Here is a 27,879-nt window from a genome sequence, read left to right as displayed (position 1 = left end):
TCTCATCCATAATGAGCATCAGGTCTATTTACAAGTGCCATCTCTGCACTGTGGTCCCTCCAAAACCCAGATTGGATATTTTAGTAATGTTGTGAATATTCATATCATCACTTAGACAATAAAAACAGATATTTACCAATGGCAGTAAAAGTTGTTTTGATGTTTTGCCCGATCAGTGCATGTCCCTCGTGCTTGACTACAGTTATTTATGTCTCCTGACCTCTAACAACATTGAGAACATTACATTGAATGGTGTGAAAAGCACCAGTCAATTTGTTTTCCACACCGAGGAGTCTTGTGATCAATATTTTGACTAATGGTGCTTAACAAACATCACCCACGATCCTCCATGGGGAAAGTTAGAGTCAGCTCCACTGTGATTCAGATGGCGATAAAACATAACGACAGAGACAGGCATGAAATTGTACAATGAAAAAGAAGAAAATAAAATTAAGGTCATTTACAAACAGTGAACAAACGGGGCTGCCCTGCAGGGCTCTACAGTTGTGTGACTTGCTCAGAGGCACCAGTTCTTCTCTGTGCTGGATAATGTTACTCATTCATTATCTCCCTTGTTTTTCTCTACTTGGTATATAGAGTACATCGATGTAACAAACACACTTTTATTTCCCCAAGCTGTAGGCCTCCTCTGCCCTTTTAGAGCAAGAAAATTAGTTAGAAAAATGTGAGTTCTTGCTCATGGGTGAACTTATTAAATATGTGAAATGCAAAACATGCTGTCGCCATCAGAAATATATGCAAGATCAGCAAGACTGATGCTTTTTTCATCTTGCAGCATAATTTGGTCAGAGTCAGGTCAGGCACAAAGGTCTATTATTTTTCATTAGAAAAATGTATATACAGACCATAAACCTTTTTTTTCTTGGTTGTTGTTCATCCTTTGCCCAAATTACTGAAATATCAGCAAGCAAAAGTAAAAAACGAATGTGTTGAATATAAAAATCAGCAGGTTAGCAGCAGTGTCGTAATCAATCCTACTCATGTAAGCCATGACTGTGACGCTGGACCGTAAATGTATTTTTCTTTGTTATTTTTTAGTTACTTTGAAGATATAATATGTACGGAAGAGTATTAGGGCCAGGCAGGAGAAAAATACAAATAATATTTTAGAGGAGGAAGATTTTTTTTTTCATTATGCACTTCGAGAAAAAAGTCGAAATGCCGAGAAAAAAGTTGAAAAGTCAAGAATAATGTTGAAGTACAATTTCGAGAAAAAAGTCGAAATGTTGAGAAAAAATTCAAAATTTTGTGAATAAAGTTGAAATGTTGAGAAAAAAGTCGAAATTTTAAGAAAAAAGTCAAAATGTCGAGAATATTGTTGAAGAATAATTTCGAGAAAAAAGTTGAAATGCTGAGAAAAAAGTCGAAAAGTCAAGAAGATTAATGTTGAAGTACAATTTCGAGAAAAAAGTCAAAATGCCGAGATTAATGTTGAAATACAATTTCGAGAAAAAAGTCGAAATGTTGGGAAAAAAGTCAAAATTTCGTGAATAAAGTCGAAATGTTGAGAAAAAAGTCGAAATTTTAAGAAAAAAGTCAAAATGTCGAGAATATTGTTGAAGAATAATTTCGAGAAAAAAGTCGAAATGCTGAGAAAAAAGTCGAAATGTCGAGAAAAAAGTCGAAAAGTCAAGATTAATGTTGAAGTACAATTTCGAGAAAAAAGTCGAAATGTTGAGAAAAAAGGCAAAATTTCGACTTTATTCACAAAATTTCGACTTTTTTCTCAAAATTGTACTTCAACATTAATCTCGACATTTCAACTTTTTTCTCGACTTTTCGACTTTTTTCTCGAAGTGCACAATAAAAAACAAATCTTCGCCTCTCAAAAAAAATTTTCTCCTGCATGGCCCTAATACTCTTCCGTAAATATTCCACCTTGTGATTCTTAAGGGGCTAAAAATAACATTCGCTTGGCATAAAACCCCCACTGTTATCAGGCAAAGGTGTTTCACAGTCATTTTTATATCTCAGGAGTAAGTCTTAGAGGGATCAAACGCTGAAGATTTCCATGCTTAAATCCCTCTGAGAGGTCTTTTTCTTTTCTCTACACATGGAGACAAGCAGGTGATTTAAAAGAGACCATTTTAAGCCTGAACTGCCCTGAGATGCACCCAGCTGCCGCGTCTGTCTGTGAGTCTCGCTTGTTGGCTTGTTGCCTGTGGCTCTACATCCTTATGAGTGTGTACACAGACGTATGTGCGTGTGTGCGTTCGCTGCACGCTCACGTCAGCCTATCCCCACGGGGCCCATAGTGAAACACACTGTCCTATTGGTTTTATTAACCAGCGCCTGCTCGGGGCCACATGACAACACAGTCCCGCCTGTTTTCAGTGGACAGAGTGACACAGTGCCTCTGAGGTCGAGCTTTAACCGGTTCAAATCATGTTGGAGGCCATGCCTCGTGGGACATTATCTACATACAAAACATTTGAAGCGGTTCAAATATGGTAATGATAATTGGAGCAGCAAACAAGTAAGCCAACCAAGATAAAATGACGATCTAGCTTTATGCTTTTAAGTAAAAACATTGCTCAGGATTCAAGATGTGAGGATCTTCTGATTAGTTTATTCAATTCAGTGTATTTGAACACAGCATTATTGTTGATGGCATCTCAACTGTCAGTCAGATATCCTCTATAAAAGGATACGAGGATGAGTGTTTTATATTAAATAGTACAATTTCGAGTATTGAAAGATCATGTTGAACAAACAACAATATTTTTAATATACAGGACTGTCTCCGAAAATTAGAATATTGTGATAAAGTCCTTTATTTTCTGAAATGCAAAAATATCATACATTCTGGATTCATTTCAAATCAACTGAAATATTGCAAGCCTTTTATTATTTTAATATTGCTGATCATGGCTTACAGTTTAAGAAAACTCAAATATCCTATCTCAAAAAATTTGAATATTCTGGGAATCTTAATCTTAAACTGTAAGCCATAATCAGCAATATTAAAATAATAAAAGGCTTGCAGTATTTCAGTTGATTTGTAATGAATCCAGAATGTATGACATTTTAGTTTTTTTACTTGCATTACAGAAAATAAAGAACTTTATCACAATATTCTAATTTTCTGAGACAGTCCTGTAGACTATAATGAAGCTCTTAAATTTGTACTGCAGCGTATTCAGTTACCGCTTACACTCTGGTTGAGGGATCTGAGCTCTCACCCCCAGCAACTGTCATGTTTGTGTTAGCATCTACTAAATATTGCACCCGACTGCTAAAAGCGTCACTCTTCTGCTCAGTAGCTATTTCAACACATGGATTTCCAGTTCAATGAATACAGCACATATTTTGCATCGTATCTTCCCTTCTGTTCATCGCCCCAAAATGGCTAATGATGTGCAGTATGGTTTTATTTGTTGCCTTGTTTTCTTTTTCTAAAATCACAGTTCATCATCAATTGTAACGTTCGCTCTAGTCTTGCCAGGTCCCCTGCAACACTGGAGAAGGGGGAGGAGGATGAGAAGGCAGCACAAGGTGCAGAGCGATGACATGTAGCTTCCCCCTCCCCATCGAGCTCCTCTGGCCCCACCGTCTAAATTAAATGGGGCTTGTCTTCTTCCTTGCAGCTGCAGCTGCAGCTGAGCTGTGACACTGTCAAAAGGGATGACAGACACATACATTGTTCCCTAACCAGCTTCCTATGATGCACAGACCCTTACAGAGATTTGGTGTCATGTTTCTGATTTTCATCCCATGAAAAATTACCATATTTTCCGCACTATAAGGCGCATTATAAGGCGCACCTTCAATGAATGACGTATTTTAAAACATTTTCCACATATAAGGGGCACCGCATTATAAGGCGCACTAACTATATGGTAAAATACCGTACTATAGTGGCTGGGGTTGAGTTACGTATCTACCTGATGGAGCTGCGCTACAGGAAATGCAACAAAATGCTACAGCAAATGCAAAAAAAAAACAAGAAGAAAAGTACCGTATGTCAAACTTTATTAACAAAATAAAAACCAGCTTTGTACCAACCAACAACCAACTACAGTACCCACAATCCCCCTGACTACAGTAACAGAAATTACCGTAATGATCATATATAAGGCGCACTGCATTATAAGTAGGGATGGGAATTGATAAGATTTTTTCGATTCCGATTCCATTTTCGATTCTGCTTAACGATTCGATTCTTTATCGATTCTCTTATCGATTCTCATTTGGAAAAAAGGAGAAGAAACGGTTTTAGTATCAACTTTGTTTTAATAAAACAAAGTTGATACTAAAATTGTTTCTTTGTTTCAATTTCTTTGTTTCTCTGATCTTTTTTGTTCAATGATATAAAACTTTTATATCTTTGAACAAAAATAAGTCTTAAGATGCCCCCAGCCTTGGGCTCCTCGATGGTGCCAGGGGGTCCCCACAAAATTATTTGTAATATACAGTAAAATACAGTAAAATATGTATTTAATATAAAATAATAATAATAAAATAAATATTCTTCTGTACAAATTAACTAAAAACAACAAATTACTTTGTAGCAATTGCACAAGAATGTCCAGTAACATGTTCAACACTACAAACTTAGTCCCTGCTTGGTGACATTCATCTATTCTGGCCTGATACTCTTCCCTGCCTTGATGAAAGAAGAAGTTAGCGGTAGATGCTCTTTAACTTCTCCATAGATGAGCTGACGAGCTGCAGCTGTCAGGAGCTCCACTGTCCGCCGGAGCGCCCGGCACGTCCGCGTGGCGCAGCTCTTCTAGCATGATTTATGGTTCCGCGTTAAATCGACGCAGAGCCTACTGCGTAGGGTGCGAGTCGCCGCGTACCCTACGCAGTAGGCTCTTCGTTGGTGTAACGCGGAACCATAAATCAGCCTTACCACACGCCGGCTGACTCCGCGCTCCCAGCGGATCAGCCGGCTGAGTCCTAACAGTTTCCCCCCTTTGGTAAAATGTCCACATTGCAAGAATTGTCGCCCTGTTGTCATCCTTTTTGGTAAAATGTAACCAAACTTTCGAGCGTTCATGCCGCTTTGTCCCTGTTTTCCTGCTGGGCGCGAATGCGCACGTTGCGCAACGTGCTTGGTGACGTCATTCGCGCCGACTGGAATCGATAAGGGAATCGTTTGCGAAAAAGGCAAACGATTCCAAGGAATTGAAACACTGGGAACCGGTTCTCAACAAGAACCGGTTCTCGATTCCCATCCCTAATTATAAGGCGCACTGCCGGTTTTTGAGAAAATTAAAGGCTTTTAGGTGCGCCTTATAGTGCGGAAAATACGGTACTTATTCAATAATACTTGAATAATAAAAAAAACCTGATGGACTCAACTGCTTATACTTAAATTTTGTGTTGGGAAAAACAAGCTTTAAAAACTAATCTTGTCGCGGTGTACCTGCAAAATGACTCCTAGTATGCTGAAGGAAACACACACACACAAACCAATCCTAAATGCTTACATGTACTCGATCACTAAAAGACACATAACTTGACTTAAACATTCATTAAAAAGTCCCATTAAAAAGTCCCATAATCATTGCATGCAAACAAGATCCATATTCATTAAAAACATCCAAAATATTCCCCCTGGTAGAGTAAAAGCAGGGCAGCGGCTGCTTGGTAATTATTTACAAAGCAGGAACTCAGACCGTAAAGTCGGAGCCCGGAGGCTCAGAGAAGATGACGTGAGGGCTGTGTGCACCTCTTTGTTTTTCTTCTGAACCTCTTTCAGGTTCCTTCAAATTAGGCTCAAAGAGGCAAATACCAAATGAAAGTGGCCATTCCGGCAGAATAAAAATTTAAAGAGAAACTGGATGGTGTTTTTGCGCTTGTCCAATTACTGAGTTAAAACGTTGCCTGTGACGGTGACGGCCCCCCGGAGGCTCTCACGGTTCTATGAAGATTTCACCGCATGACACAGTTTTAACACCAGTGCGTTTATCAGAACAAACGGGATGCCTGAGAGGCATCCCAGCGCTTATCTGGCAATTACACACATGGTCAAATCTGTTGGTACGCTTCCATTAAAGAAAGAAAAGGCCACGATGGTCACTGATGTAACTTGAAACTGACAAAAGGAATTAAAAATAATTAACAGAAAACCGACTAATGAAAACCTGACACTGGTTTTTAATTGTGGTTCAATGGACTCTTTTTTTTAAACTATGGAACCTGGCCTCGACAAATTAGTTGGAATCACTACAAAAGACTGTAAATGATTTGACCGCAGCGACACGTTAAACTTAAGTGTGTCCTGTAATCAGCCTCACATGTGTCTTCAATCTTGCCTTCAGTCAGTCTGAGTATTTAAGGGGTGAAAAGTGTTTGGTATCATGATGTTCACTATACTGAGCATGGATCAAAAAAACATAAAAGAAAAAAGTTAACTGAGGAGATCAGAAAGAAAATAATAAACAAGCATGTAGATATAAATGCTATAAGAGGCTAAAAAACCATTATCCAAGAAGCTTGATGTGAATACGGTTGTACATTTAATTCAGAAGTTTAGAGTCCAAGGGATTGTAGTCAGCCTCTCTGAACATGGAGGGAAGGTGAATATTGATGACAAATAGAAGATATTTTGTTCAAACATTTGTCAGTGTTTGAGCCAAAGTGGACTTAGGCCCTGTCCCAATACTCCCCCTAGCCCCCGTTTTCATCCCTTCCCCTAAATTTTGCGCGTTCCCGTGAGGGTAGTGGTGTCCCAATTCCTCTTTTCACCTAGGGGGAGTGGAGAAAACGAGGGCGAGTCGTTATGAATTGTCCCTTCACAGCAAGGGTTTTCAGATGCTGACTCGCTGATCTAGGGACCAAAAAATTTCCCAGAATGCTTTTCGTCGTCATTTGCGGACTGAATCAAAAAAAAAAACATGGCGGACATTTCTTATTTTTTGGTGAATAAAATCAATATTTTGAGTTAGTTTCTGCATAAAAATTAGTTTTGATTACATTTCTAGCGAGAAATATATATTTTACTTTCATAATATTCACTCAGTGAATGTACATAATCACTTTTTTGCACGTTGTTCACGAAGATCGCGCCGGAATACAGCTGATTTATGGTTCCGTATTAAATCGACGCAAAGCCTACGGCGTAGGTTACGCGGCGACTGGCGCAGTGCGCCGTACCCTACCCCGTAGGCTCTGCGTCGATTTAACGCGGAACCATAAATCAGCTCCGGAGCCGTCAGTCAGGCAGAAATCCCGAAATTTTCAGATCAAATTTCTTAACAGGCGTTATTTGGATAAACTGAGCCCAGGTTGAGGATCTTAACGGTTACTTTTACGCCTGAAAAAATATTAAAACTTAATAAAGTGCCATATTAACAGCACTACAGCTGAAAGGAGGGGTAGTGGGAGTATTGAGACAGGCCCTTGGGATGATTTCAAGTGCCCTAAAATCTGTTCCTTCTTTTTTAGGGCTAGTGAAGAAAAGTAGGGGGAGTATTGGGATTGGGCCTTAATGAAATTTGACTGATGAGGTTAAAAGCAAATTGTAAAAAAGCCAGACGGGAACTTATCAAGATGTATATTGACAACCTACAAAGGTTCTGGGAGAATGTCCTTTAACGAGACAAGACTGGAGCTTTCTGGGCATTCTATAAATGAAGCATTTAAAAGTACGAATCCTGAAACACAGAGGAGACTGGGTTATGTTCTGGGGCTGCTTTGCTGCATGTGGTACAGGATGTCATGAATGTGTGCAGGGTAAAATGAAATCTCAAGACTATCAAGACATTCTGGACAAAAATGTGCTTCCCAGTGTCAGAAAGCTTGGTCTCAGTTGCAGGTCATGGGTCCTCCAACAGGTGATGACCCAAAACACACAAATAAAGACACCCAAGAATGACTAAGAACAAAACACTGGACTATACTGAGTCCTAATTTAAATATTATTGATCATCTGTGGGAAGATATGAAACATGCATTCTGGAGAAATAACCCTTCAAACATGAGATGACTGTAGGAGTTTGCTCATGAGGAGCAGACCAAGACACCTGTCCACGGGTGCAGTGATTGTCTCAAAAGGTTGTGCAACAAAATATTAAGTTGAGGGTATCAACTAATTTGTCCAGGGGTCCGTTTCACAAAGCAGGTTCAACAAACTCTGAGTCTAATCCTGAACTCTTAGTTGATCTACTTTGAGACCGGAAACTCTGAGTTTCCGGTTCCAGAACAGCGGTTTAGAGTTAATTTACTCAACTCTAAGTAGTTTCACCTGGAGTTAAGCGCATGCGCCACAACTATCAAAAGCCAGCATCAATTGAGCCCCAATACAACGAGGCACCATGGCAACCGGCGACAACAAAAGATCCACATACTTTTTCTTTTTTTTTTTTAACTTTATTTAACATTTCAATTTACAAAATCCCTTTGAGGAAACATCAGTTTGCGTCTGAAGATCCACACACTTCACGCCACTGGAGTTAGAAGCGTTAAAACGTGCGTATGGCGCAGCTGTGGCGAGTATGAGAGCATAGCATTTAGATCAGGGTCGTCAATTGGGTACGGCAGCCGCCACACCTCGGCTTCAGGAGAAAATGTAAATGTTTTTTTTTAATACATTTATGGAATTACTCTGGGTCTATTTGTATTGCTTTATCCTATTACTCAATACATATAAAATGACTACAAATGCATATCAGAACAACATGATCGATTTCACTAGGTACCGTATTGTCTTTCCCGACACTTGTACCCCATATCTTGAAATGTGATGTCCCAGCGTCCCTGACGTCAGTCGTCGCTATCAATCTCGTTTTTAGCGCGCTCTGCAGTGTTACCAATTCACAAAAATGAAAAGGAAGCAGACAACCACGCAATTTAAAAAAAAAAGAAAGAAGGCAATGTTGCCCCAGCAGCAGAGGATATTAACAAGGCTGTTAGCCTGATGGATTAATTATGCAAGTTTATTTTAAGGTAAGATATCAAATCACCCTACCCTCTTATAAATCTGTTTAAGGGAAATATTGGACTTTTTTTCGTCTTCTGCGCCCTCCCTCTCCTTTTTGCATTTGGACTTTAACTGTTTGAAGTTAAACTGGGATGTCCCTGTGATATTGTTGCACTGACATAGTGAATAAAGTGAACAAGTTAAATTGCGTTTGTCAGATACGCCTTTTCTGCTCTCTAACTCTGCCGCTTGCTGTCCGTGGTGCAGAAAACTGATGCTTATTGCGTAAAGGCCCATTGGCTGAATTGACGCCACTGAGGGAGGAGACGGAGAGAAACTCAGGGTTTATGGAAGAAAACCTGCTAGCGACCAGGTTAGGTTCATAGACTCTGTTACTACGGTAACTGACCGAGAGCTTAAGTTACCTCACTTTGTGAAACAGGTTAGAGTTACCTCTCTTTCTCTGGTTTGAGTTACCTCCCTTTGTGAAACGTAAAACTCAGAGTTTCCCTCATTTCAGGGTTAACAGACTCAGAGGCTTCACTAAACCTGCTTTGTGAAACGGACCCCATGACAGTTTCATTTGTTTTGTTTTGTTTCAAGCTATTCAGGCTTTGTAAATGCAAAGATTTTCTTGATAATATACAAAGGTCACATGTAATTGAACAATACAAGCTCTTCCTGCCTCCGGCCTGCCGAGCCTGGCTGGATGGTTCATCTCTGAGGACGGATGTCCCACCACACAACACAGAGCAGCTGCCCCTTCAGGCTCACGTTCACTCACTGGATTGACAAACCGTCATTGTGCCTCTGAAAGAATATTTTCTGTCTGCACAGATGCCGTCATAGAGTTTCGGAGCATATTTGTGGAACTGGGTTATTGCTTACAACGTGTTGGACCATTTGAGCCACATACCATGTCACCAATTTATGGCTCATCTCTGAACCTCTGAGATAGAACAGCAAGAAAACACAACATTCCTGCTCGGGGACAGCTGCGTCGGGGAAGCTCCTGTCTGCTGAGCTCTCATTTGCATTCTTCACATAAAAAAAACCACAACAGAAACAGTGTAATACTTTCTATTCTAAGAAACACACAGGGACTTTTTGCAGTTTTTTACCTCAGAGGGTTCCCCTGCAGGAATGGAAGTTATTTGGCACTGAAGACGCTGTCTGAGGTTTTATCTTGTTCAATTTCTTACTCTGTCACTTTATGGTGTTCTTCTCCATCATTACCTTCAAAAGCCGTTTACTCGCCTCTGCCATGATGTCCACTCTAGCTCTGTGAGCTGGTTTCATCGTTGATGATGTGTGATATATATAGCGCTGTAAAGCCATAAACATTTGCTGCAAGAGATGGAGTCCAACTGAGTGTTTTGCTGAAAGCAGGAACAGGAGACTTCCCCACACTGTTACATTCATGTACATATCTGGTTCAGATATAAACCATACGATATGTGGTTGGAAAAATAACAAACTTTATAAACTGCTTTGAACTCTAATAACACAAGCTTACTCAGCCGCTGGCAGAGCTTTTCATCGTGATAGCAGTAAGACTCTCCAGGGACAGAACATTAAAAAAAAAAAACTTTTCATTGAGAAAGAGAAAGTACAAATCTCCATTCAACCAATTGCAGCTTTATAAAAGAAAAAATGTCACATTTTTTTAAAAATACAAAAGGGAAAAAGAACATTTAATTCGTACAGGTCTGGTTCTGTGTTTTTGCTCCGCACAGTGTGTACAAATATATTTATTCATCATTTATTTCTAATCTAATTTATGATTAAAAGATCAGACAAAAATATGAGAATTCCAATCCCACAATGTTGCATGTGTGGATACTGAAACGCTTGGTGTTGTGCAACATGAATAGGACATTATGACCCTTCCAAATCCATGAGACTGTGGAAAACAACTCTAAAATTGAATTCCAAATCACAAGTATCCATCAAATGTGGATATTTGTGAACATTCTGCTGCTCTTCATTGGTCTGAACCTCTTATATAACAGTTAAAGACACACCTGTATTTATCAACAGTAATGTGTTGTACGGGTTTTGCTACAGACGTTCAGAAAAGAGATGAGATTAGATATGAGAGACTTTGAATACATGTATTTGGCATTGCTTTAGAAAGCATAGAAGGAGAAAAAAATCAACAGCTTTGCATAAGGTCACCAGAGCTAGATGGTTTCCCCATCCTGACTCTGAATCCGTTACTGAAAAATGTAACTGTATTATCACGTTTTTAAGAACATCAGAGACTAAAATGCTTTGAAGGCAATATTTATTTATTTTCTCCCAGAAATAAAGACACTTACCAGCTTCGCCACATTTCACCGCTTAACTGATCCATCTACTGTACATTATGTGTTTAAGCAACGATAATCCATCGGATCATATTCCTGGATATAAGCCAAATCAACTGAAAACATGAATAAGGTTAATAGATTGTTTTGCATATTATTGTGTTGATTTTCATATTTTCCATAATCTATTACACACTTATTTGTCAAATTAGGGCTGGGCGATATATCGAGATTTTAATATATATCGATATATTTTCAAACACGATATGGTACGAGACAATATCGTTTATATCGATTTTAAAAAAAAATTTTGTTTTGTTATTTGCCCAACTGTCAACCTCAGTGGAAAAGTCTGCCTGTTACTGTCTACATTGTATTAATTGCACAGTGTATTTTAATTTAATTGTTATGCAGGAAAGGGATATTTGTTTTATTTTATTCAAGAAGCATTTTTATTCTATATATGCAGGCAGTTTATTTTTATTTCATTTGTTTTATACATTTTGATATTGTGCAGACCTCTGTTAACAAAGGTACCTGTGTGACATTTGGTACGAGGCTTTGTATTAGAACTGACTGTTTTTTTAAGGGTTTGCCTCAGAAAAAAATGAAGCTAACAGAGATGCTATAATGCTTTGGGGGAAACCCCAATTAAGGCACAGAAAAAATATCGAGATATATATCGAGTATCGCCATTTAGCTAGAAAATATTGAGATATGACTTTTGGTCCATATCGCCCAGCCCCATGTCAAATGCATAATCACTGAAAACATAGACACATTTATCAAAGTGATGCATGCTTTTATATGCAACATCTTATATTAATGGGGAGAAATCCAGAAGGATCTACCATCAAATTCAATATCCGTGAAACCTGTGCCTCTCGAATCGTCTAATTCAGACATAAACTATACATTTTTGGTCCTTGAAAGTTCCCTTTGAATGAAATGTCAGCCTGAAGCATTTCAATCAGCTCCAACAGTGTCTTTGAAAGAGGGGCTTTTGTGTTCAGTTTGCCTCGAGGCTGCTCGTCTGGCTGATATTTAGCTGCAGTTTTTAATAAAGGTTTGAAGGCTTCAATAAACCTTTCAGTATCCAGTCTCGCCGTCTATCAGTGTGAAGGCCAGAACTGCATTGTTAGTGTACTTCTGTGGACAAAGCAAGTCTGTTATGAGAGGAGCGTTGTCCGAAACCTTTCCGGCGTCCGTCTGACGCAGAGACTATTTTTGAAACCACGTGTGACGATTTTGCCAAAATGTAGTTCCAAGTATGCAATTTGAAAACAAAACAGAACTGCAGTATGTGAAAAGATGGTGTTAAAGTTTAGGAAACATTTCTAGATCGCATCTGATCAATATAATAATGATGCTGTATCCCATAATGCAGTGCGCTGCTACAACAATACCTGGTTAAAGTGTTTAGGTGGCTGGATACCAGCTATGCTAGCAGCACGTTCAAAAACAACCAGAATCCAAATTTATCATTAACTGCTTTCCATGTACAAGAGTGATGTGTATTTAAGTAAAAACATATTGTTTATTTTATTTTTTTGTTATTTTGTCAATTTGTTTGCGGTGGTGTTGATTTCATTTCTGTGGAAACAACTTTCTTTGGCCTTGTCTCGTAATTGTGACTAAATATCTGTGAAATACGGAAGAGTATTAGGGCCGGGCAAGAGAAAAACAATTTGAGAGTGGAAGATTTTTTTTTATCGTGCACTTCTAGAAAAAAGACGAAATATCGAGAAAAAAGTCGAAATGTCGAGATTGTTGAAATACAATTTTGAGAAAAAAGTCGAAATTTCGTGAATAAAGTCGAAATTTCGACTTTTTTCTCGAAATTATACTTCAACATTAATCTCGACTTTTTTCTCGACATTTCGACTTTTTTTCAACATTTCGACATTTTTCTCAACATTTCGACTTTATTCACGAATGTTTGACTTTTATCTCAACATTTCGACTTTATTCACGAAATTTTGACTTTTTTCTTCAACATTTCGACTCTTTTCTCGACTGTTCGACTTTTTTCTCGAAATTGTACTTCAACATCAATCTCGACATTTTGACTTTTTTCTCGCCATTTCAATTTTTTTCTCGAAGTGCATAATGAAAAAAAAATCTTCCTCCTCTAAAATATTATTTTTATTTATTTCCTTCTGGCCCTAATACTCTTCCGTAGTGAAATGGCCGAATATGTCAACAAATATTTGCGTCATTATTTGAAATGCTGGAATAACTTTTTTTTTTTCTTTCTTTTTTGTTTTATCTCCCTTTTTTGGGGGGTCATTTTCTGGTTATTTTGCTGTTGTATTGATCCACTGCTGTCTTTAGGTGGAGATATTGTTAATGTGTATAGTTGATTGTCTTGTGATGTATTGTTGTGGCCATGGTGGCAATGAAGTTTCCCCTTTGGGGATTATTTAAATTGAATCCAATCCAATAACTTTATGAAGCAATGTGTTTTAAAACAGCACAAAGGAAGTTTGCAGTTTTGAATTCTGTGGAGGTTGGGTTACTTTTATGACAGTCCCAGATTTCATCTTGGTCTCCTGCTCTGTCACCCTTGTTCTCTCATCAATTGTCACTTTCTTGAGTTACCTCTGCTCTGTTGTCCAGATAGTTTCATCATTGCTGGTGTTTGACATGGTGCCATAAAGCAACGCGCAGCTGCTCCAAGAGACACACAAACCTATTTCAGCCTCCTGTGGTTTCTTGTGGTTTCAATTTGCGGTTTCTTGCCGACTGTAAAGATGGAAGACTGAAAGAGCTCAGCAACACTTTCTAAAAGTAAGCAAATACTCCTTCAAATGAAAATGAAACTGATATTTTAATGTGGGGGAAAAATGTGCTGCTTCAAACTCTACAATGATCTTTTTCTGAATCTTATCTATGTATGTTTCAAAGTCTTGACTTAGCCAGGATATTCTTTTGCTCAAACATAATCAAACAGCAAATAAAAACCAAAAGCAGGCAGTGCAGGAAAAACACAGAAGTGAAAAAATAGCTTTCCAAAGATGGTCTCAGATCTTAGGTTTGTGGGTCCAGAGACTTTCCTCTATCCCTCCTAGAACAACCCCGGGTCCGTTTTTCAGGCACAAAGACCTTACAGTGTCAAGCATTGCACATATTGTGATTGTTTTGTATTGGGACCTGGAATACACCTTGCAAATATTTCACAGATGCCAAGGTTTTTGCCAAAATGTCAGTAAAATGAAATCCTGGGAATGAAAGCAGGTACTGTACATGGAAGTGTCACAAAATAAGACAAAGTCTTATCTCTCTAAAACTAACATTACAAGACCACGATTGAGATGTTCGGCCATAATGAGCAGCACCAAACTAAGCAGAAAACAAACATGACATATCGGCACCAACATCGCATGCACTCTGAAAAGCACAGTGGTGGAAGGGTGATGATTTGGGCTTGGTCTGAAGCACAGGAGATGCAGGTATTCAGCAGATGATGATATTTTATGCCTTCAGCAGCTTATTTTCAAGTCAAATATGAGGCTACTTGTCCGGTGGGTGAATTTAGGCTAAAATTAGGTTCAAATTGATTAAATGACTCACTTTAAATCTCAACTCAAAACTCATCTGCTCAGGCTTTCCTACTGTCTCTGGGTGGGAGAGCCTGAACAGATGTTTGCACAAATAACGTGAGCAGTTGATGCTATGATGCTAATATTACAGTGACTACATTTACATGCAGTCAAAATTCGGGTTATTGCTAATATTCCGGTTACTGAAACATTCGGAATATTCCGTTTACATGCGTGAGCAAACAGGGTTATCCCTGTATACATGGTAATTAATCATTGGGGATATCCCGATCAAACCAGCGACGCGCGGAGAACGGGATGACGCAATTCCCGTCATTTCCGCTTCTTCTTCCTGTATCTAAATTTAAAACAAATGCTGCTTCGCGCAACTTTTCTCTCACCTTCTTGTAAATCTCGCTATCCCGGTACTTTCTACCGTCTACAAATGCAGAAATGTTCATATCCTTCATTACATTTAAGAAGTGATTAGTCTCCTCCTCACTCCAAAAGTGTGGCGTGGTCTTGCGTTTCTCCGTGTTTATAAGAACTTCCTGGACTCAAAAGACCAGGATTCCTTGCGAACAGAACATGCGCAGAAAACAAATTCCTGTTCCGTTTGATGGAGATATTCCATTTGGCGTTTACATGACCGAATATGCGGGTTTTAACAGGATTACATGGCCGTGCAAATTCGGGTTATTGCCAATATTCGGGTTTTAAAAGGGTTATTGAGTGCATGTAAACGCAGTCAATCTATACTTGTCCTTTTATCATCGTGTTATCAATTTAATATGTATCATTTCTCTCTTTTATTTTTTACAATATAGTGTCGATATTTTATTGTTTCTATCATACATTCTGCTTTTATCTGTATGGTGACCTTGATTGTTATGAAAGGCGCCCTGTAAATAAAATTTATTTTTTATTATAAAACAGAGTAAACAGTTTGAACGCTGCACCAAGACCTTCAGAGGTGTGCATAAACAACATTTCTATACATTTCCATGTAATGAAGTTTATTGTGTTCGAAGAGAGCGGACGGAAATTCATATATGACACGATTTTATACAGCTGAGGCTGTAAATATGTCATTTTAGAAATCTGTAAGGACCGCGTGATTTATTTATTTATTTTATGATGTCCTGATGCACACATGGTTATGTTGCTCTTATTTCAGCATTTCATCACACTGCATGTTTGGATGTGTTAGCAATTATCCTTCAAAGGGATTTTCTCAGGGTGCATATTTCTGCACTGAGCACTGAGAGCGAATCATCAGAGACCCAGCCAGCACACAATAAAACCTGTCTTGCTCTGGCAATAAATTTCATCAAGTAGTAGTCCAGAAGAACAGGAAAAAAAAAAAAACAATCCAATCATCCTGGTTAAGAGTCAAAGAGTCTACCTTATGTGGAGCTGCAGCTGAATTCAGTGCAACCCAGGGAAGCCCCCACCGTCCAGAGCGAGGTATTCATTACAGCCACAAACCTTTATGTCAGCAGAACAAGATACAATGAAGGAGAAGCCTTTTCCAGCAGTGACTCTGATTTCAAGCTCCGACTTTCATTTCCTTGGTTGCAGAAACCTTTTCATCCCAACCCCCACGCTTGTTTTTTCCATTGTCCCAGTGTTTTTCTCCACGATATCGGCCCTAATGTGACTGCAGGCAGAAAGTGGCTATCACACTCAAGCGGATGACCCTTTCTTCCACGAGGGTGTAGGCTTTCATTACCAGACAAGAGCGTTATTCTGTGCCGTGTGTGTGCCCTTAATGTGTTTTCATCCATAAAGAAAATGCTTTTCTGTCTCGCTACAAAGCCATGTGATAATATGAGCTTCCCCGTGCTCCTCGCTGAGGGTTTTAAATCAATGGCAGAGTGCTTTGCAGCCCTGACTCCACTTCAAGGTGGATAATGGCATACAGTCAATGAAGATGAGGCGCTGCAGACCATCAGAGTGCAGCACTTTTGCCATTATGCCATATGTCACATCAGTTTTTCTGCTGCGTTCGAATTACAGTTACAGTTTTAATTTTTGTGTTCTGTTTTTTCCCTTAAAGATCACCCACAATAACAATATTTGACATGATACATGATTTAATAATAAAACAACACATTTCATTTGCTTTTGAACAATAATCAAATCCTATGTTTTCATCCTTAACAGCAAAATACAGTAAAGTTTGAATAAAAAAAATGAATACTCTTACCTTTGTATTATACTTTAACCATTATTTCAAAAACACAAGTAAAAAGACCATAGTCTTTATTTTCTTTAGTGACAAAACTCACATCATATTTAAAAGATATTAATAGATTGAGAGTTCGATGCCAGAAACCCACTGGGTAGGAGGGCTGTGCACCGTTGTGTTGCATAATACTTCCTTCTAATCCTCTTTGTAATTATTTGGAAAATGAGCACACTATTTCAGTGACTGGAATTTGTTTCCAGTGTCAGTACATACAACACGTCGGCTGCTCCTCGGTCTGGTTGTTGTGGTGTTGTGGTAATTTGAAGCAGATTTTCAATCTGTGACCTTGAAGCTAGGCTATTATAATTTATGTAGAATGAGGTCAGGAATCATCTTACAGAAATAACCACAGACCTCAGACAACACCTTGCTGGCAGCATACCTTAATGCAAAATTACGATGTACTGCATGCCTTTGCATGAAAGGTGCCATTGCATATATAAGAATGCCATATATATATACTGTGTATACAGGACTGTCTCAGAAAATTAGAATATTGTGATAAAGTTCTTTATTTTCTGTAATGCAATTAAAAAAACAAAAATGTCATACATTCTGGATTACAAATCAACTGAAATATTGCAAGCCTTTTAATATTTTAATATTGCTGATTATGGTTTACAGTTTAAGATTAAGATTCCCAGAATAATCAAATTTTTTGAGATAGGATATTTGAGTTTTCTCAAGCTGTAAGCCATGATCAGGAATATTAAAATAATAAAAGGCTTGCAATATTTCAGATTTGATTTGTAATGAATCCAGAATGTATGACACTTTTGCATTAAAGAAAATAAATGACTTTATCACAATATTCTAATTTTCTGAGACAGTCCTGTATATACACACATCTATACACACACACACACACACACAAGTTGCCAATTAAAAAAAAATGTAATATATATATATATATATATATATATATATATATATATATATATATATATATATATATATATATATATATATATATATATATATATATATATATATATTACATTTTTTTTTAATTGGCAACTTGAAAACTCTCTTTTTTTTTAAAAGGAATACAAAAATATTTTTTATCCTCTTTTTATCTATAAAAAGATAGTTTTCAAATTGCAAAGACATTATCCTTGCCTTAAACAAATGATTGCTGTTGTATTATTATATGTCAAAACATCATGTTAAAGTGAGTAACTCTTACACAGAATAATGTCCAGTTGAACGATCTCTGTTTTTAAACATTTCCTTTTTTTAAATACAATTTTATCTCTGGAAGCCGGGGCAGGAACACGCCCACCATATGTCAATCAAAGTTAACTTTGGCTACCAGTTCCTTCAGCGGATCCCCGCCGAAATATCTCCAGAGCTGTTGGCATATTTTTGCAGCAGACTATATCGTGTGACATTTTCTCAGCTGTGAAATCGAAAATTACTGTCACGTTTAGCCGACAGTGGGTTCGCACAAACGGCTGGTTGCTTCGCTGAAGCGCAGTGGCACGAGGATTACGGATGAGGAATTGATAGTGGCTAGCCACTGGCTGAGCTGACTGTCAATCATATTAGAAATAAATGTATTGCTTTATATACATTCTCCTGACATGGTGTCATGGTGTCAAGAGATGTCATCAGTGTGGAATCAAATAATTGAGACCAAAATGGTTTTCTGAACCAGGCTGTAATTGGAGACTTACTCACTTTTGGAGCCAGCCTTGAGAAGTCAATCGAGGAACTGCAACGAAACTTAGCGCCATGTGAGACTCAACCGGGAAGTTACATGGTTGGGGCTTGATATCCACAGCTAACTTTGATGGAAATACAGGACTGTCTCAAAAAATTAGAATATTGTGATAAAGTTCTTTATTTTCTGTAATGCAATTAAAAAACAAAAATGTCATACATTCTGGATTCATTACAAATCAATTGAAATATTGCAAGCCTTTTATTATTTTAATATTGCTGATTATGGCTTACAGTTTAAGATTAAGATTCCCAGAATATTCAAATTTTTTTAGATAGGATATTTGAGTTTTCTTAAGCTGTAAGCCATGATCAGCAACATTAAAATAATAAAAGGCTTGCAATATTTCAGTTGATTTGTAATGAATCCAGAATGTATGACATTTTTGCATTACAGAAAATAAAGGACTTTATCACAATATTCTAATTTTCCGAGACAGTCCTGTATATATAGATGGATATAGATGATGAAAGTGTATATATTCTTTATTTTTTGTATTTTTCTATTGGGGAAAAAAAGCCTCAAAACTATTCTTCAGAATACCAATGAGTCACATAACCAAAGCATGGCACATTGTTTTTTACACTCTATTACAGCTGCTTCCCTTCTTGTTTCTACAAACTACAGGTTGAGCAGAGCCTCTTATTTCAAACATGTTTGCAATAATCTAGCTTTAAAAGAAAAAAATCAGTGGGGTTAGACAGAACAATAAATGTGGTTCCCTCTGAGGAACCAGGTGGAAGATCCCACCGCTGCAGCCACCACGTCCTTTCTCCTGAACATACACACACTCTAATGCAGACATGCAGGAGCTGAATGCTAGAAGGAGACAAGAGCCTCTTATAATGAGCTATTGATATTTTTAGATGAGGATGAGCGAAGAGAAACACATTATAGAGGAGGTCAAACATCAAAAGATATTGTTACTAACAAGATAAGAGTTGAATCTTAATAGCTTCAGACCTGAAAGAGCAGCACAGTGATGGAGAGATCTGTTTACAATACACTGTTTGGAACTGCGCTATAATCATTATTATTCAAACACTAATGATTTACTTAATTATGTTTTTTTGTGACAAAAGTACCCTTGTATCTTCGTCTTTTATGTTTTTGTCATTGTTGGTTTGTTTATGTTTGTTTGTTAGTTCCATCACTTCGATCCGGAGAAAAATACCTCCACAAATGGATAAATGGATGTATCACTGTGGTTTGTTTTCACATTTCAGACTTCTGTGCAAATGTGGCCTTAAAGAGAACTATTACTTGCATGTTACTTGCATTGGAAAATGTGAGTCAACCTCAACTAGTTGTACATGTCATCAGTGGCGTCAATTCAGTCGAAGCTAAGGTATGGCAAGGTTACGAGTCACAGAATTTAACTAGAGTATCAATCAACATGCCCAGCAAACACTCATCACAGAAGTCTGCTATGTAGCTTATCTGTGTGGTCAAGAAAAGTGGAACTTTTTCAAATGCAGTCTCGCTCACTGCAAAAACTCAAAATCTTACCAGGAATATTTGTCTTATTTCTAGTTAAAATGTCTCATTTTTAGTCAAAAAATCTCATTACACTTAAAACAAGAGGCATCACCAGACAAATAACTTGTTATTTGACCATTTTCACCTGTTTCAAGTAAATTTTCACTTGAAATAAGTAGAAAAATCTGCCAGTGGGACAAGATTTATCTTCTCATTACAAGCACTGGCAGAATTTTCCACTTATTTTAAGTGAAAATCTACTTGAAACAGGTGAAAATGGTTGTTTTTGAGTCTTGTCTTAAATGTAATGAGATTCTTTTTGACTAAAAATTAGACATTTTAACTAGAAATAAGACAAATATTCTTGTTAAGATTTTGAGTTTTTGCAGTGTATAATAACTAGTGAAATCGATCATGTTGTTCTGATTTGCATTTGTAGTTATTCTATATGTATTAAGTAATAAAATAATCAATACAAATAGACACAGAGTAATTCCATAAATGTATTCAAAAAACAAACATTTACATTTTCCCTTGAAGCCAAGGTGTGGCGGCTGCCGTACCTTGCCATACTCAATTGACACCCCTGCATGTCATTTTTATACAAGACAATCCAGGGATGAGAGCTGGTAAGGATCACATCTTTTTTTTGTTAGTTTTTTTATTTATCTATTTTACTCCTGATACGTAAAGGGTATCTTTTCTACATGCTTGTATATCAAAAAAGCTTGAGTATCCTGGAGTTTCCCAAAAGCAGCTGATCTTAACACTCACATTCACTGGTGCATGACAGCGCGCTGTTTGTGATGTTTTGTGCAGCAACTCGATTCTCTAAATCTCCACAGTGGAAAGTCTTCCTGACCCGGTCAAATGATATCGGTTTGTGTATCTTAACTCCACCCCTGTTTTTTTTTCCTTTTTCGGCTGAGGACATTCATATTTTAGAATTTCTAAAACATACAGTCACGCATCTCACTTGAATGTGGTTTGTGTTTCCACTCACTGTGTGAAGCAGAGCTGGGGAAAAAAGTCAAAAGGGTACATTGAAAACACACTGTAACTGTAACTGGCTGTTTAACATGATGTTTTACATCTGCTGGTGGAGACTTGACACACACACTTCTATGGGGATTTCAAGTTCATGTTGAACAGCTGTAGCTAACTGTGAGCCTTCAGAGGAGATATTGCTTTACAAATCCAAAAAAATAAAATAAAAATAAATGGCTGTTAATGTTTGTTTTTGTTAATTTAACCTGGGATTCTGCTTTGGAGGACTGATGAAGCAAGTTTCTGGTGTTAGTGATGAAAGCATTTCATGAGGATGCAAGTCTTTTTTTTTCTTTCTATCCAGTGTTAGTCCGAAGCCGTGATACATCAGCTCAGTCTCTGGTCCGAGATACCGTGTTGCTGATACCAAAGAATAATTGACTGGAACTCAAGCCGGCAGACACAGGAAGCTCCCTGAAGATTGGCTGCCACTCGGGTCCATAAACACATTACCATCGATTTTTCACTACGCTTGTGTCATCACATAGTGTACAGGCTATGAAATTTGGAAACGAATGAAGCTCACTTTACCAGACAAAGAAAGTCGAAAACCTTTCACCAAAAAAAAAAAATATATTAACAATCAATACATAATTATTTTAGTGCTTTATAAATCAGTTTTCAATGCCAGATTGTGCTATTTCATTGCTGTTTGTGTAGCAGTGCAGGGATGTGGACTATTACGTGGACCAGAATTTATTTATCAAAGTTTGACTGTTATCACTGTTTTTTTTGTTGTTTATTTTATAGACGCTGACTAACTGAGATTTGCTGACTTAACGGATGTGTTGACCTTTTTGAAGATAATTTGTAAATAACTGCAAATAGATTCCTCAATGGTGACGTGTAACGTAAGCAGGGTTTGAATTACTATTGTATTTATTGTCCACATCTTCATTTAGCAGATTGATGCCCTTGTTGTCACTAGAAGAGTTATAATGAACCACCCAACCTGCAAATATTTGAGATAATCAGCCACTCAAACGCAACCCAACCTGCATCCATAATATTACATCTTTTAGATCTTGTTATTTATTTACTTTTCTGCCCCACAGACTCCTATATTGGAGGAGATTATGTTTCACTATGCTCATATATCTTCTATAAAAATGCAACTGACACATGTAAAGGGTTTGTTGTGACTCCAGGTTGCACTCTGGATAAAATCCGTCATGTTGGTAGCTATTGTTTTGCTCTGTACCTCGGTGGTGGAAGATATCTACATGTTCTTTTATCTTTTCGTGCTTTGTCTTTAGTTAAACAGTATAAATCACATACTAATCATGGTTAGACATTGTTGCATGGCCAAATGCAGATCTGTTTCCCTTGGCTAAAACAGGAATAACTTCTTGCTTCTTTCCTGCTTGGTACATGTCAGCATAAACACTGTACTTTCATTTGTTTACCTGAAGCCCTTCTGTATAGCGATGTTGGGATTAAAAGATCTGGGGCCTCATTTATAAAGCTTGCGTGCGCACAAAACAGGGCTTGAAAGATGCGCACGCCACCTTCTACGCAAAGGGGAAATGTGTGTATCTTTACGCAAACTTTGATCCTAGTGCACGAACATTTTGAAGATATGGGGAACTGGCGACGCAGATGGTGAGGTGGTGAAATGAAGCCAGATTCATGTCATACTTTCAATGTCATCACATATCAGACTTGCGCTGATCGTGTCCCTCTGTGTTTGAAGCACAGCGTCAGTCAGGACACGGACACTTCCAGCTGCGCCATGCGCTTGGGACGCTCTGCTGCTGCAGCCGCGGTGCAGGACACGCCGGGCCGGAACCTCCTCGTCACCCACCGCGACAACTGTGGAGTGACTGAGGACAGAACAAATAAGTGCCGGGCCACTCTCCTTTTGGCCTCCACCTTCAGATCGCACCACTTCTTTTTTATTTCTGCCACAGATCTGTCCGTGGCACTCACGGCGTTTAGCGCAGCAACGACGTGCTGCCACTCACTCGCTTTCTTTTTGTTAGTGATGCCACTACTGTGACCACCAAATAATGTCCTTTTCCAACATCTCGATCTCGGTTTCCGTGAAATTTAGTGGCACGTTGGCTCGACACATTACATGTCTCATTCAGTACGTTTACATGCAGCAGTTCAGATTTCTGATCGTATAAGACATCATTCAGACTTTTAAACTGCATGTAAACACCTCAATCCGATCTACTTTGGATATATATCGGACATTTAATATATAGCGGATAGCAACACCTAGATAATTCGTTCACAGTCGGAATTTTAACACCACGTATACGGAGACATCGGATATTGCAGTCTGCGCATGCTCGAGAATTTCCTCTGGGGCATTCACCCGGAAGTGAAAGGAGACGGCACGTGTTAAATAGTTGTTTAAACACCTTTAAAAAGATCAGGAAAGAGATGGCAGAAGCAGGCTTCATCAGGACACCGGAGCAGATCAAAATAAAGTGGAAAAATATACGGAAGGCGTACATTGGCGCCAAACAAAACAGGTCAACCGGAAGTGGCTCTTTGTTGAAATGGTTACCATGGTTACAGCACCACATAGCGTCACGGAGTCAGCCATGCTCTGGACATTTATCTGATTCTCTGAACAGCATGTAAACTCAGACAAGTGATTGGGTCTTCTGGATGTCTTTATCTGATACGATCAGAAATCCGATTTCTTTGCTGCAAGTAAACGTACTGAATCATCCTGACGGACAGCAGAAACAGACTGCAGCCAAACGCTGTGCATGATCAGAAGTCTCATTCATATGCAAATATGGTCATGAAGTAGTTTGCATTCACCATTCAAGGTAGAAAGTGGGCGTGTAGAGGGCGGGGTATGAGGCAAATTCACGTGCGCAACCTTCCAGGTGGACTGTGATTTATAAAGAGAACATTGCGTGCAGATGTGCATGCACACGGTTTTATAAATCAGGATTTTTTTGTGCGCACGCCATTTTTGGCTTTTGGGCGCACGTGCACTTTTAGTATGAATCCTACGCACTCTTTTATAAATGAGGCCCCTGGGGCCTCATCTATAAAGCTTGCTTGCGCAGAAAAAGCGCCTGAAAGTTGTGGAAGCCACCTTCTACGCAAATCCTCGGATCTAAAAAGAAAAAACTAACCGAAAAATCTGCGTATCTTTACGGCAACTCGGACCCTCCCGTAAGAATTTACTTAAGACACGGGGAACTGGCGAGGCAGGCTGTGAGGTGGTGAAATGAAGCCAGATTCATGTCATACTCTTAATAATGTCATCACATATCACAACATATGTCAGGCTTAAAATAATAAAATAATAAAATAAAATAATATAGCGCTGATCGTGTCCGTCTGTGTGTGAAGCTCAGTCAGTCAGGACTCTGCTGCTGCTGCTGCAGCCTCTTCTTCACCCACCGCTTTAGGACAGAACAAATGAGGGGCTGCGTTTAGGGAGCCCCACGGAGCCCCTCATTTCTTCCCTAAAGGGACACAGATTTTTTTTCATATATATGAGTTTTACGCGCGCGTGAAACCTTTACGTGCTGCTTGTATATGGTGCCTAAATTAGGGTCCCGCGTTAAAACGACGCAGAGCCTACGGCGTAGGGTACGCGGCGTCGCGCACCTACGGCGTAGGCTCTGCGTCAGTGACGCGGAACCATAAACCCGCCCTGAGCAGCTCTGAGGAGAGACGGGAGAGGAGGAGGAGGGGGAGCGGTGGGTGAAGCGGGGCTGCGGGGCCGTTTTCGTATCGCTTTCATACAGTGTCTTGATAATTTGCAATTTAAGGCTGATCCTACCGTTAGTTTTTAAACTGTAAAAAGTAAGGGGAAAAAAAACATGGTTTTGAAAAGACGGGGGGCATGTCCCCCCTGTTGCGCCGGGGAACTCACGGCGTTTAGCGCAGCAACGGCGTGCTGCCACCCACTCACTTTATTTTATTGTATACTATTTATATACTTATTCTAACTTTTACTGTGACCACCAAATAATGTGGTTTTCCTGTCCTCCACAACATCTACAGCATCTAGGTCTCCGTGAAAGTCAGTGTCACGGTGGCCGCTACTTCTCATTCATTCTGACGCCAAACCATGGATCTGCGCCAAACAGGCTGCAGAAAGCCACTGCGCATGCTCAGCAGGCTCATCCATATGCATTTCTGGGCGTGTAAAGGGGCGGATTCAGCTACGCAACCTTCCAGCTGGACTGCGTGGAAGTCTGCGTGCACATGGTTTTATTGATCCGGATTTTTTTTTTGCGCACGGCATTTTCGGCTTTTGAGCGTACGTGCACTTTTAGTATGAATCCTACGCACTCCATTTTAAATGAGGCCCCTGGTCTTTTACAATATTTACAAGTGCCATCTGCACTGTGGTCCCTCCAAAACCCAGATTGGATATTTTAGTAATGTTGTGAATATTCATATCATCACTTAGACATTAGAAACAGATATTTAACAATGGCAGTGAAAGTTGTTTCTTTTATAAATGAGGCCCCTGGAATATACTATCGCTGTTTGTACATCTGATTTGTCATGATTTCTGCCTCTATTGCTTTCTTTACGCACACATGATATTATGTTATCAAGTTGTGCAAGATTTGGAAAAGAGATGCTAAATACATTCACAAATGAAGATACATTTGAACCCACATACCTTTGTTTGAGAGATAAAAAAAATACAGTAGTGCACTCTGGATCACAATGGATCCAAACCATTCAAAAGCACAATCACCTAATCTAAATATTGTTTTTGCCCATGTCGACAACTTGCAATGGCAGTCTATTTGTATTCGTATTTATTTATACCACTGTATGTTTATGTCATTCTGGAAGGCTCACATGGTGTTAAGTTCAGTTCAATGTGTAAATCTGTTTACCATCTGCTTCCAAATCAATGCAGCACATTCTCAAGAGAGTTCCCAAGTGCTATTGTTGCTAATTTATACACTAGATTTAACAACGTTTCAGTCTCAATTTTTTTTTGTAAAGAAAAGTTCCAAGAAAATAAAATTTACAACCAAAAAAAAACACATACAGTAGTTCTGCAACAATAGACAGGGCAGAAACCTGGTGGTAGGTATGTGTAAAAGTAGCACATGGCTGCTTGTGTAAATACAGGTGGAGTTGGCATGAACAAATTGCCTGGGGCCTTTTATACAATTATAAACAACGTAGTGGGGAGGACAGGCACCCAAAATATGTTAATTAGAAATCACTGATAATTTGAATTCAAACCTTCAAATTTAAATACAAAACTGTGAGATTATAACCATGTGTGAATGACAAAGAAAAACACATTCAATGCTGCATCTATATGGAAATAAACAGTGAAAATATACTGTATTATTTGTGTTATCAGTTAATGATTTTTTTCAACAGTAAAACTAAGACTTTAAAGCTAGAAAGTGGGATACCTGTTTATAGCATGTGGTGCGTCTAAAGTGAGCATCACTGTAGATAATCAAAATAAATCAATGCAGACAGGAAATGACACGGCGTGAATCCCTAGAGGGCAAATATAACCTTGCCCTCCAAAGTGTCAATATTCCCAGAACAGAGGAGTTTGCTCGCTCTCCAGAAAATACATTAGACACAGATGACATGCTGGAGCCCTCAATCCATTCCACACAACCGCTAATCTGTTAATTGATCTGGCAAAGGAGGGAAGAGCGAGGTGCATATATATATGTAGGTGCTTTTGGAAGGAAGGATGACAGATTAGAGACCTGAGAACAGCTGAGAGATTAATGTTTGGAGTCCTTAAAAAAGAAAAAAGAAAAAGAAAAAGTAACAAAAATCCCCAAACAGTGTAAAGATGTGATACAGCTGTGATGCAGAAGGTGAGTCATATCAGTTATTTGCAGAATACATGGTATACAGGACTGTCTCAGAAAATTTGAATATTGTGATAAAGTTCTTTACTTTCTGTAATGCAATAAAAAAAAAAAATAAAAAAAATGTACATTCTGGATTCATTACAAATCAACTGAAATATTGCAAGCCTTTTATTATTTTAATATTGCTGATTATGGCTTACAGTTTAAGATTCCCAGAATATTCTTATTTTTTGAGATAGGATATTTGAGTTTTCTTAAGCTGTAAGCCATGATCAGCAATATTAAAATAATAAAAGGCTTGCAATATTTCAGTTGATTTGTAATGAATCCAGAGTGTGTTGTACATTTTTCTTTTTGTAATTGCATTACAGAAAAATCACAATATTCTAATTTTCTGAGACAGTCCTGTATACACTGCTTGTGCACCGTCATCTGTATGTTAATTAAAAAAATAGTTATCAGTTTCAGATTCAACTAATGATTTTTTTGCTGATCATTTTGTATAGGTCTGTGTTGAATGTTGCTTTTTTGTTTCGGATAAATGACTGTCAAGCTGAGTTTTATAGCAGTTCTCGTTGATAAACGCCATGAGAACAATCACATTTGGGAGGAAGTGCACAGTGCTTTGATTCAAACCTACCTGGTATCACACAACTTTCCCACTTTTCCAAAGGGACCTGAAGAAGCTGCAGAAGACCCAGGAGGATTATATCACTAAGAGGATCACCCATACATTTTTAATATACCTGCTTCATATTGTTCAGTATTTCAGCGGGGCTGCAGTTTGTCCCAGCAGGGATACAAACTACACCAGTGGATTGTTAGGATCCTCATTTAGCT

The sequence above is a fragment of the Cololabis saira genome, chromosome 8 (assembly GCF_033807715.1).
Source record: "Cololabis saira isolate AMF1-May2022 chromosome 8, fColSai1.1, whole genome shotgun sequence".
In the NCBI taxonomy this organism is placed as follows: Eukaryota; Metazoa; Chordata; class Actinopteri; order Beloniformes; family Belonidae; genus Cololabis; species Cololabis saira.
This window is presented reverse-complemented; position numbering follows the sequence as displayed.